This window comes from Thermobia domestica, chromosome 9 (assembly GCF_964235325.1).
Source record: "Thermobia domestica chromosome 9, izTheDome1.hap1.1, whole genome shotgun sequence".
Lineage (NCBI taxonomy): Eukaryota > Metazoa > Arthropoda > Insecta > Zygentoma > Lepismatidae > Thermobia > Thermobia domestica.
The window spans coordinates 233,921,626-233,934,610 of NC_137462.1; positions in this window are offsets into that span (position 1 = coordinate 233,921,626).

The following is a 12,985-nucleotide window of genomic DNA, read 5'->3' on the forward strand; positions in this document are numbered from 1 at the left end:
TCATTGAAAAGGTAAGGGTTATAGTCGTTCATGTAGAATATATGTTTCTAACTTCATTATTTTATGCTCTTTCTGCTAATTTGTGCCTTTCGTACCTATCCTTATGTGTAGAATATGAAAACAACATATTTTGTTCTTACATTGAAAATATATATACAGGGTGCATCAAAATAAACCGTTGCAGAAGACAAGATAACACTTCGATTTCAGAAAGTTTTAAAAGTTTGATATAATTAGGTAGTTTCTCTTTGTGTTACGTAAAAATATACATATGTGATCCTCGGGTGTCATATACAAGCAACCTAGTGGTGTGTCAGTGTAGGGAAATGCAGTGAAATATGCGTTATTTTGAAAAAAAAAAGAATAAAGTAGTACCAAACATGGTAGATAATGAGGTACTTTGTTTTAGGCATAGGGACCCGGGTTTGCGACCGCTATGAGAGAAGTGCTTGTACTCGAGTTTAAGCTTTATTTCGCAAAATATGTTAAATGGTTCTTAAGATATAGACCAAAACACATTATAATACACAACAATTAGTAACAATTCAATATGCACATAATGACATATAATATATTGTTAGACGGTTGCCAGCCAACATTTTTACGTGAAATAAGAAAATTAAAACAAAATTGAATAGCTCCGTGGTAATTGGAATCAATTTTTGACAGAAGGTGTGCATCATGTGATCTCATTGAAAAGGTAAGGGTTATAGTCTTTCAAGTACAATATATGTTTCTACCTTCATTATTTTATGCTCTTTCTGCTAATTTGTGCCTTTCGTACCTATCCTGATGTGTAGAATATGAAAACAACATATTTTGTTCTAACATTGAAAATATATATACAGGGTGCATCAAAATAAACCGTTGCAGAAAACACGATAACATTTCGATTTCAGAAAGTTTGAAAAGGTTGATATAATTAGGTAGTTTCTCTTCGTGTTACGTGAAAATACACATATGTGATCCTCGTATGTCAGATGCAAGCAACCTAGTGGTGTGTCAGTGTAGGGAAATGCAGTGAAATATGCGTTATTTTGAAAAAAAGAATAAAGTAGTACAAAACATGGTAGATAATAAGGTACTTTGTTTTAGCCATAGGGACCGGGTTTACGACCGCTACGAGAGAAGTGCTTGTACTCGAGTTTGAGCTTTATTTCGTGAAAATATGTTAAATGGTTCTTAAGATATAGACCAAAACACATTATAATACACAACAATTAGTAACAATTCAATATGCACATAACGACATATAATATATTGTTAGACGGTTGCCAGCCAACATTTTTACGTGAAATAAGAAAATTAAAACAAAATTGAATAGCTCCGTGGTAATTGGAATCAATTTTTGACAGAAGGTGTGCTTCATGTGATCTTATTGAAAAGGAAAGGGTTATAGTCGTTCATGTACAATATATGTTTCTAACTTCATTATTTTATGCTATTTCTGATAGTTTGTGCCTTTCGTACCTATCCTGATGTGTAGAATATGAAAACAACACATTTTGTTCTAACATTGAAAATATATATACAGGGTGCATCAAAATAAACCGTTCAGAAAACAAGATAACACTTCGATTTCAGAAAGTTTTAAAAGTTTAATATAATTAGGTAGTTTCTCTTCGTGTTACGTAAAAATACACATATGTGATCCTCGGGTGTCAGATGCAAGCAACCTAGTGGTGTGTCAGTGTAAGGAAATGCAGTGAAATATGCGTTATTTTGAAAAAAAAGAATAAAGTAGTACCAAACATGGTAGATAATAAGGTACTTTGTTTTAGCCATAGGGACCCGGGTTTGTGACCGCTATGAGAGAAGTGCTTGTACTCGAGTTTAAGCTTTATTTCGCGAAAATATGTTAAATGGTTCTTAAGATATAGACCAAAACACATTATAATACACAACAATTAGTAACTATTCAATATGCACATAATGACATATAATATATTGTTAGACGGTTGCCAGCCAACATTTTTACGTGAAATAAGAAAATTAAAACAAAATTGAATAGCTCCGCGGTAATTGGAGTCAATTTTTGACAGAAGGTGTGCTTCATGTGATCTCATTGAAAAGGAAAGGGTTATAGTCGTTCATGTAGAATATATGTTTCTAACTTCATTATTTTATCCTCTTTCTGACAATTTGTGCCTTTCGTACCTATCCTGATGTGTAGAATATGAAAACAACACATTTTGTTCTAACATTGAAAATATATATACTGGGTGCATCAAAATAAACCGTTGCAGAAGACAAGATAACACTTCGATTTCAGAAAGTTTTAAAAGTTTGATATAATTAGGTAGTTTCTCTTTGTGTTACGTAAAAATACACACATGTTATCCTCAGGTGTCATATGCAAGCAACCTAGTGGTGTGTCAGTGTAGGGATGTGCATTGAAATATGCGATATTTTGGAAAAAATAATAAAGTAGTACCAAACATGGTAGAGAATAAGGTACTTTGTTTTAGCCATAGGGACTCCGGTTGGCGAGCACGATGATAGAAATGCTTTTACTCGCGTTTGAGCTTTATTTCGTGAAGATATGTTAAATGGTTCTTAAGATATAGACCAAAACACATTATCATACACAACAATTTGTAACAATTCAATATGCACATAATGACATATAATATATTGTTAGACGGTTGCCAGCCAACATTTTTACGTGAAATAAGAAAATTAAAACAAAATTGAATAGCTCCGTGGTAATTGGAATCAATTTTTGACAGAAGGTGTGCGTCATGTGATCTCATTGAAAAGGTAAGGGTTATAGTCGTTCATGTAGAATATATGTTTCTAACTTCATTATTTTATGCTCTTTCTGCTAATTTGTGCCTTTCGTACCTATCCTGATGTGTAGAATATGAAAACAACATATTTTGTTCTTACATTGAAAATATATATACAGGATGCATCAAAATAAAACGTTGCAGAAGACAAGATAACACTTCAATTTCAGATAGTTTTAAAAGTTTGATATAATTAGGTAGTTTCTCTTTGTGTTACGTAAAAATATACATATGTGATCCTCTGGTGTCATATGCAAGCAACCTATTGGTGTGTCAGTGTAGGGAAATGCAGTGAAATATGCGTTATTTTGAAAAGAAGAATAAAGTAGCACCAAACATGGTAGAGAATAAGGTACTTTGTTTCAGCCATAGGGACCCGGGTTCGCGACCGCTATGATAGAAGTGCTTGTACTCGCGTTTAAGCTTTATTTCGTGAAAATATGTTAAATGGTTCTTAAGATATAGACCAAAACAGATTATAATACACGACAATTAGTAACAATTCAATATGCACATAATGACATATAATATATTGTTAGACGGTTGCCAGCCAACATTTTTACGTGAAATAAGAAAATTAAAACAAAATTGAATAGCTCCGTGGTAATTGGAATCAATTTTTGACAGAAGGTTTGCGTCATGTGATCTCATTGAAAAGGTAAGGGTTATAGTCGTTCATGTAGAATATATGTTTCTAACTTCATTATTTTATGCTCTTTCTGCTAATTTGTGCCTTTCGTACCTATCCTTATGTGTAGAATATGAAAACAACATATTTTGTTCTTACATTGAAAATATATATACAGGGTGCATCAAAATAAACCGTTGCAGAAGACAAGATAACACTTCGATTTCAGAAAGTTTTAAAAGTTTGATATAATTAGGTAGTTTCTCTTTGTGTTACGTAAAAATATACATATGTGATCCTCGGGTGTCATATACAAGCAACCTAGTGGTGTGTCAGTGTAGGGAAATGCAGTGAAATATGCGTTATTTTGAAAAAAAAAAGAATAAAGTAGTACCAAACATGGTAGATAATGAGGTACTTTGTTTTAGGCATAGGGACCCGGGTTTGCGACCGCTATGAGAGAAGTGCTTGTACTCGAGTTTAAGCTTTATTTCGCAAAATATGTTAAATGGTTCTTAAGATATAGACCAAAACACATTATAATACACAACAATTAGTAACAATTCAATATGCACATAATGACATATAATATATTGTTAGACGGTTGCCAGCCAACATTTTTACGTGAAATAAGAAAATTAAAACAAAATTGAATAGCTCCGTGGTAATTGGAATCAATTTTTGACAGAAGGTGTGCATCATGTGATCTCATTGAAAAGGTAAGGGTTATAGTCTTTCAAGTACAATATATGTTTCTACCTTCATTATTTTATGCTCTTTCTGCTAATTTGTGCCTTTCGTACCTATCCTGATGTGTAGAATATGAAAACAACATATTTTGTTCTAACATTGAAAATATATATACAGGGTGCATCAAAATAAACCGTTGCAGAAAACACGATAACATTTCGATTTCAGAAAGTTTGAAAAGGTTGATATAATTAGGTAGTTTCTCTTCGTGTTACGTGAAAATACACATATGTGATCCTCGTATGTCAGATGCAAGCAACCTAGTGGTGTGTCAGTGTAGGGAAATGCAGTGAAATATGCGTTATTTTGAAAAAAAGAATAAAGTAGTACAAAACATGGTAGATAATAAGGTACTTTGTTTTAGCCATAGGGACCGGGTTTACGACCGCTACGAGAGAAGTGCTTGTACTCGAGTTTGAGCTTTATTTCGTGAAAATATGTTAAATGGTTCTTAAGATATAGACCAAAACACATTATAATACACAACAATTAGTAACAATTCAATATGCACATAACGACATATAATATATTGTTAGACGGTTGCCAGCCAACATTTTTACGTGAAATAAGAAAATTAAAACAAAATTGAATAGCTCCGTGGTAATTGGAATCAATTTTTGACAGAAGGTGTGCTTCATGTGATCTTATTGAAAAGGAAAGGGTTATAGTCGTTCATGTACAATATATGTTTCTAACTTCATTATTTTATGCTCTTTCTGCTAATTTGTGCCTTTCGTACCTATCCTGATGTGTAGAATATGAAAACAACATATTTTGTTCTTACATTGAAAATATATATACAGGATGCATCAAAATAAAACGTTGCAGAAGACAAGATAACACTTCAATTTCAGATAGTTTTAAAAGTTTGATATAATTAGGTAGTTTCTCTTTGTGTTACGTAAAAATATACATATGTGATCCTCTGGTGTCATATGCAAGCAACCTATTGGTGTGTCAGTGTAGGGAAATGCTGTGAAATATGCGTTATTTTGAAAAGAAGAATAAAGTAGCACCAAACATGGTAGAGAATAAGGTACTTTGTTTCAGCCATAGGGACCCGGGTTCGCGACCGCTATGATAGAAGTGCTTGTACTCGCGTTTAAGCTTTATTTCGTGAAAATATGTTAAATGGTTCTTAAGATATAGACCAAAACAGATTATAATACACGACAATTAGTAACAATTCAATATGCACATAATGACATATAATATATTGTTAGACGGTTGCCAGCCAACATTTTTACGTGAAATAAGAAAATTAAAACAAAATTGAATAGCTCCGTGGTAATTGGAATCAATTTTTGACAGAAGGTGTGCGTCATGTGATCTCATTGAAAAGGTAAGGGTTATAGTCGTTCATGTAGAATATATGTTTCTAACTTCATTATTTTATGCTCTTTCTGCTAATTTGTGCCTTTCGTACCTATCCTTATGTGTAGAATATGAAAACAACATATTTTGTTCTAACATTGAAAATATATATACAGGGTGCATCAAAATAAACCGTTGCAGAAGACAAGATAACACTTCGATTTCAGAAAGTTTTAAAAGTTTGATATAATTAGGTAGTTTCTCTTTGTGTTACGTAAAAATATACATATGTGATCCTCGGGTGTCATATGCAAGCAACCTAGTGGTGTGTCAGTGTAGGGATGTGCATTGAAATATGCGATATTTTGGAAAAAATAATAAAGTAGTACCAAACATGGTAGAGAATAAGGTACTTAGTTTTAGCCATAGGGACTCCGGTTGGCGACCACGATGATAGAAATGCTTTTACTCGCGTTTGAGCTTTATTTCGTGAAGATATGTTAAATGGTTCTTAAGATATAGACCAAAACACATTATCATACACAACAATTTGTAACAATTCAATGTGCACATAATGACATATAATATATTGTTAGACGGTTGCCAGCCAACATTTTTACGTGAAATAAGAAAATTAAAACAAAATTGAATAGCTCCGCGGTAATTGGAATCAATTTTTGACAGAAGGTGTGCTTCATGTGATATCATTGAAAAGGAAAGGGTTATAGTCGTTCATGTAGAATATATGTTTCTAACTTCATTATTTTATCCTCTTTCTGACAATTTGTGCCTTTCGTACCTATCCTGATGTGTAGAATATGAAAACAACACATTTTGTTCTAACATTGAAAATATATATACAGGGTGAATCAAAATAAAACGTTGCAGAAGACAAGATAACACTTCGATTTCAGAAAGTTTTAAAAGTTTGATATAATTAGGTAATTTCTCTTCGTGTTACGTAAAAATACACACATGTTATCCTCAGGTGTCATATGCAAGCTACCTAGTGGTGTGTCAGTTTAGGGATGTGCATTGAAATATGCGATATTTTGGAAAAAATAATAAAGCAGTACCAAACATGGTAGAGAATAAGGTACTTTGTTTTAGCCATAGGGACTCCGGTTGGCGACCACGATGATAGAAATGCTTGTACTCGAGTTTGAGCTTTATTTCGTGAAGATATGTTAAATGGTTCTTAAGATATAGACCAAAACACATTATCATACACAACAATTTGTAACAATTCAATATGCACATAATGACATATAATATATTATTAAACGGTTGCCAGCCAACATTTTTACCAGAAATAAGAAAATTAAAGCAAAATTGAATAGCTCCGTGGTAATTGGAATCAATTTTTGACAGAAGGTGTGCATCATGTGATCTCATTGTAAAGGTAAGGGTTATAGTCTTTCATGTAGAATATATGTTTCTAACTTCATTATTTTATGCTCTTTCTGCTAATTTGTGCATTTCGTACCTATCCTGATGTGTAGAATATGAAATGAACATATTTTGTTCTAACATTGAAAATATATATACGGGGTGCATCAAAATAAACCGTTGCAGAAGACAAGATAACACTTCGATTTCAGAAAGTTTTAAAAGTTTGAAATAATTAGGTAGTTTCTCTTCGTGTTACGTAAAAATACACATATGTGATCCTCGTGTGTCAAATGCAAGCAACCTAGTGGTGTGTCAGTGTAGGGAAATGCAGTGAAATATGCGTTTTTTTGAAAAAAATAATAAAGTAGTACCAAACATGGTAGATAATGAGGTACTTTGTTTTAGCCATAGGGACCCGGGTTCGCGACCGCTATGAGAGAAGTGCTTGTACTCGAGTTTGAGCTTTATTTCGTGAAAATATGTTAAATGGTTCTTAAGATATAGACCAAAACATATTATAATACACAACAATTAGTAACAATTCAATATGCACATAATGACATATAATATATTGTTAGACGGTTGCCAGCCAACATTTTTACGTGAAATAAGAAAATTAAAACAAAATTGAATAGCTCCGTGGTAATTGGAATCAATTTTTGACAGAAGGTGTGCGTCATGTGATCTCATTGAAAAGGTAAGGGTTATAGTCGTTCATGTAGAATATATGTTTCTAACTTCATTATTTTATGCTCTTTCTGCTAATTTGTGCCTTTCGTACCTTTCCTGATGTGTAGAATATGAAAACAACATATTTTGTTCTTACATTGAAAATATGTATACAGGATGCATCAAAATAAAACGTTGCAGAAGACAAGATAACACTTCAATTTCAGATAGTTTTAAAAGTTTGATATAATTAGGTAGTTTCTCTTTGTGTTACGTAAAAATATACATATGTGATCCTCTGGTGTCATATGCAAGCAACCTATTGGTGTGTCAGTGTAGGGAAATGCAGTGAAATATGCGTTATTTTGAAAAGAAGAATAAAGTAGCACCAAACATGGTAGAGAATAAGGTACTTTGTTTCAGCCATAGGGACCCGGGTTCGCGACCGCTATGATAGAAGTGCTTGTACTCGCGTTTAAGCTTTATTTCGTGAAAATATGTTAAATGGTTCTTAAGATATAGACCAAAACAGATTATAATACACGACAATTAGTAACAATTCAATATGCACATAATGACATATAATATATTGTTAGACGGTTGCCAGCCAACATTTTTACGTGAAATAAGAAAATTAAAACAAAATTGAATAGCTCCGTGGTAATTGGAATCAATTTTTGACAGAAGGTTTGCGTCATGTGATCTCATTGAAAAGGTAAGGGTTATAGTCGTTCATGTAGAATATATGTTTCTAACTTCATTATTTTATGCTCTTTCTGCTAATTTGTGCCTTTCGTACCTATCCTTATGTGTAGAATATGAAAACAACATATTTTGTTCTTACATTGAAAATATATATACAGGGTGCATCAAAATAAACCGTTGCAGAAGACAAGATAACACTTCGATTTCAGAAAGTTTTAAAAGTTTGATATAATTAGGTAGTTTCTCCTTGTGTTACGTAAAAATATACATATGTGATCCTCGGGTGTCATATACAAGCAACCTAGTGGTGTGTCAGTGTAGGGAAATGCAGTGAAATATGCGTTATTTTGAAAAAAAAAAGAATAAAGTAGTACCAAACATGGTAGATAATGAGGTACTTTGTTTTAGGCATAGGGACCCGGGTTTGCGACCGCTATGAGAGAAGTGCTTGTACTCGAGTTTAAGCTTTATTTCGCAAAATATGTTAAATGGTTCTTAAGATATAGACCAAAACACATTATAATACACAACAATTAGTAACAATTCAATATGCACATAATGACATATAATATATTGTTAGACGGTTGCCAGCCAACATTTTTACGTGAAATAAGAAAATTAAAACAAAATTGAATAGCTCCGTGGTAATTGGAATCAATTTTTGACAGAAGGTGTGCATCATGTGATCTCATTGAAAAGGTAAGGGTTATAGTCTTTCAAGTACAATATATGTTTCTACCTTCATTATTTTATGCTCTTTCTGCTAATTTGTGCCTTTCGTACCTATCCTGATGTGTAGAATATGAAAACAACATATTTTGTTCTAACATTGAAAATATATATACAGGGTGCATCAAAATAAACCGTTGCAGAAAACACGATAACATTTCGATTTCAGAAAGTTTGAAAAGGTTGATATAATTAGGTAGTTTCTCTTCGTGTTACGTGAAAATACACATATGTGATCCTCGTATGTCAGATGCAAGCAACCTAGTGGTGTGTCAGTGTAGGGAAATGCAGTGAAATATGCGTTATTTTGAAAAAAAGAATAAAGTAGTACAAAACATGGTAGATAATAAGGTACTTTGTTTTAGCCATAGGGACCGGGTTTACGACCGCTACGAGAGAAGTGCTTGTACTCGAGTTTGAGCTTTATTTCGTGAAAATATGTTAAATGGTTCTTAAGATATAGACCAAAACACATTATAATACACAACAATTAGTAACAATTCAATATGCACATAACGACATATAATATATTGTTAGACGGTTGCCAGCCAACATTTTTACGTGAAATAAGAAAATTAAAACAAAATTGAATAGCTCCGTGGTAATTGGAATCAATTTTTGACAGAAGGTGTGCTTCATGTGATCTTATTGAAAAGGAAAGGGTTATAGTCGTTCATGTACAATATATGTTTCTAACTTCATTATTTTATGCTATTTCTGATAGTTTGTGCCTTTCGTACCTATCCTGATGTGTAGAATATGAAAACAACACATTTTGTTCTAACATTGAAAATATATATACAGGGTGCATCAAAATAAACCGTTCAGAAAACAAGATAACACTTCGATTTCAGAAAGTTTTAAAAGTTTAATATAATTAGGTAGTTTCTCTTCGTGTTACGTAAAAATACACATATGTGATCCTCGGGTGTCAGATGCAAGCAACCTAGTGGTGTGTCAGTGTAAGGAAATGCAGTGAAATATGCGTTATTTTGAAAAAAAAGAATAAAGTAGTACCAAACATGGTAGATAATAAGGTACTTTGTTTTAGCCATAGGGACCCGGGTTTGTGACCGCTATGAGAGAAGTGCTTGTACTCGAGTTTAAGCTTTATTTCGCGAAAATATGTTAAATGGTTCTTAAGATATAGACCAAAACACATTATAATACACAACAATTAGTAACTATTCAATATGCACATAATGACATATAATATATTGTTAGACGGTTGCCAGCCAACATTTTTACGTGAAATAAGAAAATTAAAACAAAATTGAATAGCTCCGCGGTAATTGGAGTCAATTTTTGACAGAAGGTGTGCTTCATGTGATCTCATTGAAAAGGAAAGGGTTATAGTCGTTCATGTAGAATATATGTTTCTAACTTCATTATTTTATCCTCTTTCTGACAATTTGTGCCTTTCGTACCTATCCTGATGTGTAGAATATGAAAACAACACATTTTGTTCTAACATTGAAAATATATATACTGGGTGCATCAAAATAAACCGTTGCAGAAGACAAGATAACACTTCGATTTCAGAAAGTTTTAAAAGTTTGATATAATTAGGTAGTTTCTCTTTGTGTTACGTAAAAATACACACATGTTATCCTCAGGTGTCATATGCAAGCAACCTAGTGGTGTGTCAGTGTAGGGATGTGCATTGAAATATGCGATATTTTGGAAAAAATAATAAAGTAGTACCAAACATGGTAGAGAATAAGGTACTTTGTTTTAGCCATAGGGACTCCGGTTGGCGAGCACGATGATAGAAATGCTTTTACTCGCGTTTGAGCTTTATTTCGTGAAGATATGTTAAATGGTTCTTAAGATATAGACCAAAACACATTATCATACACAACAATTTGTAACAATTCAATATGCACATAATGACATATAATATATTGTTAGACGGTTGCCAGCCAACATTTTTACGTGAAATAAGAAAATTAAAACAAAATTGAATAGCTCCGTGGTAATTGGAATCAATTTTTGACAGAAGGTGTGCGTCATGTGATCTCATTGAAAAGGTAAGGGTTATAGTCGTTCATGTAGAATATATGTTTCTAACTTCATTATTTTATGCTCTTTCTGCTAATTTGTGCCTTTCGTACCTATCCTGATGTGTAGAATATGAAAACAACATATTTTGTTCTTACATTGAAAATATATATACAGGATGCATCAAAATAAAACGTTGCAGAAGACAAGATAACACTTCAATTTCAGATAGTTTTAAAAGTTTGATATAATTAGGTAGTTTCTCTTTGTGTTACGTAAAAATATACATATGTGATCCTCTGGTGTCATATGCAAGCAACCTATTGGTGTGTCAGTGTAGGGAAATGCTGTGAAATATGCGTTATTTTGAAAAGAAGAATAAAGTAGCACCAAACATGGTAGAGAATAAGGTACTTTGTTTCAGCCATAGGGACCCGGGTTCGCGACCGCTATGATAGAAGTGCTTGTACTCGCGTTTAAGCTTTATTTCGTGAAAATATGTTAAATGGTTCTTAAGATATAGACCAAAACAGATTATAATACACGACAATTAGTAACAATTCAATATGCACATAATGACATATAATATATTGTTAGACGGTTGCCAGCCAACATTTTTACGTGAAATAAGAAAATTAAAACAAAATTGAATAGCTCCGTGGTAATTGGAATCAATTTTTGACAGAAGGTGTGCGTCATGGGATCTCATTGAAAAGGTAAGGGTTATAGTCGTTCATGTAGAATATATGTTTCTAACTTCATTATTTTATGCTCTTTCTGCTAATTTGTGCCTTTCGTACCTATCCTTATGTGTAGAATATGAAAACAACATATTTTGTTCTAACATTGAAAATATATATACAGGGTGCATCAAAATAAACCGTTGCAGAAGACAAGATAACACTTCGATTTCAGAAAGTTTTAAAAGTTTGATATAATTAGGTAGTTTCTCTTTGTGTTACGTAAAAATATACATATGTGATCCTCGGGTGTCATATGCAAGCAACCTAGTGGTGTGTCAGTGTAGGGATGTGCATTGAAATATGCGATATTTTGGAAAAAATAATAAAGTAGTACCAAACATGGTAGAGAATAATGTACTTAGTTTTAGCCATAGGGACTCCGGTTGGCGACCACGATGATAGAAATGCTTTTACTAGCGTTTGAGCTTTATTTCGTGAAGATATGTTAAATGGTTCTTAAGATATAGACCAAAACACATTATCATACACAACAATTTGTAACAATTCAATGTGCACATAATGACATATAATATATTGTTAGACGGTTGCCAGCCAACATTTTTACGTGAAATAAGAAAATTAAAACAAAATTGAATAGCTCCGCGGTAATTGGAATCAATTTTTGACAGAAGGTGTGCTTCATGTGATATCATTGAAAAGGAAAGGGTTATAGTCGTTCATGTAGAATATATGTTTCTAACTTCATTATTTTATCCTCTTTCTGACAATTTGTGCCTTTCGTACCTATCCTGATGTGTAGAATATGAAAACAACACATTTTGTTCTAACATTGAAAATATATATACAGGGTGCATCAAAATAAAACGTTGCAGAAGACAAGATAACACTTCGATTTCAGAAAGTTTTAAAAGTTTGATATAATTAGGTAATTTCTCTTCGTGTTACGTAAAAATACACACATGTTATCCTCAGGTGTCATATGCAAGCAACCTAGTGGTGTGTCAGTTTAGGGATGTGCATTGAAATATGCGATATTTTGGAAAAAATAATAAAGCAGTACCAAACATGGTAGAGAATAAGGTACTTTGTTTTAGCCATAGGGACTCCGGTTGGCGACCACGATGATAGAAATGCTTGTACTCGAGTTTGAGCTTTATTTCGTGAAGATATGTTAAATGGTTCTTAAGATATAGACCAAAACACATTATCATACACAACAATTTGTAACAATTCAATATGCACATAATGACATATAATATATTATTAAACGGTTGCCAGCCAACATTTTTACCAGAAATAAGAAA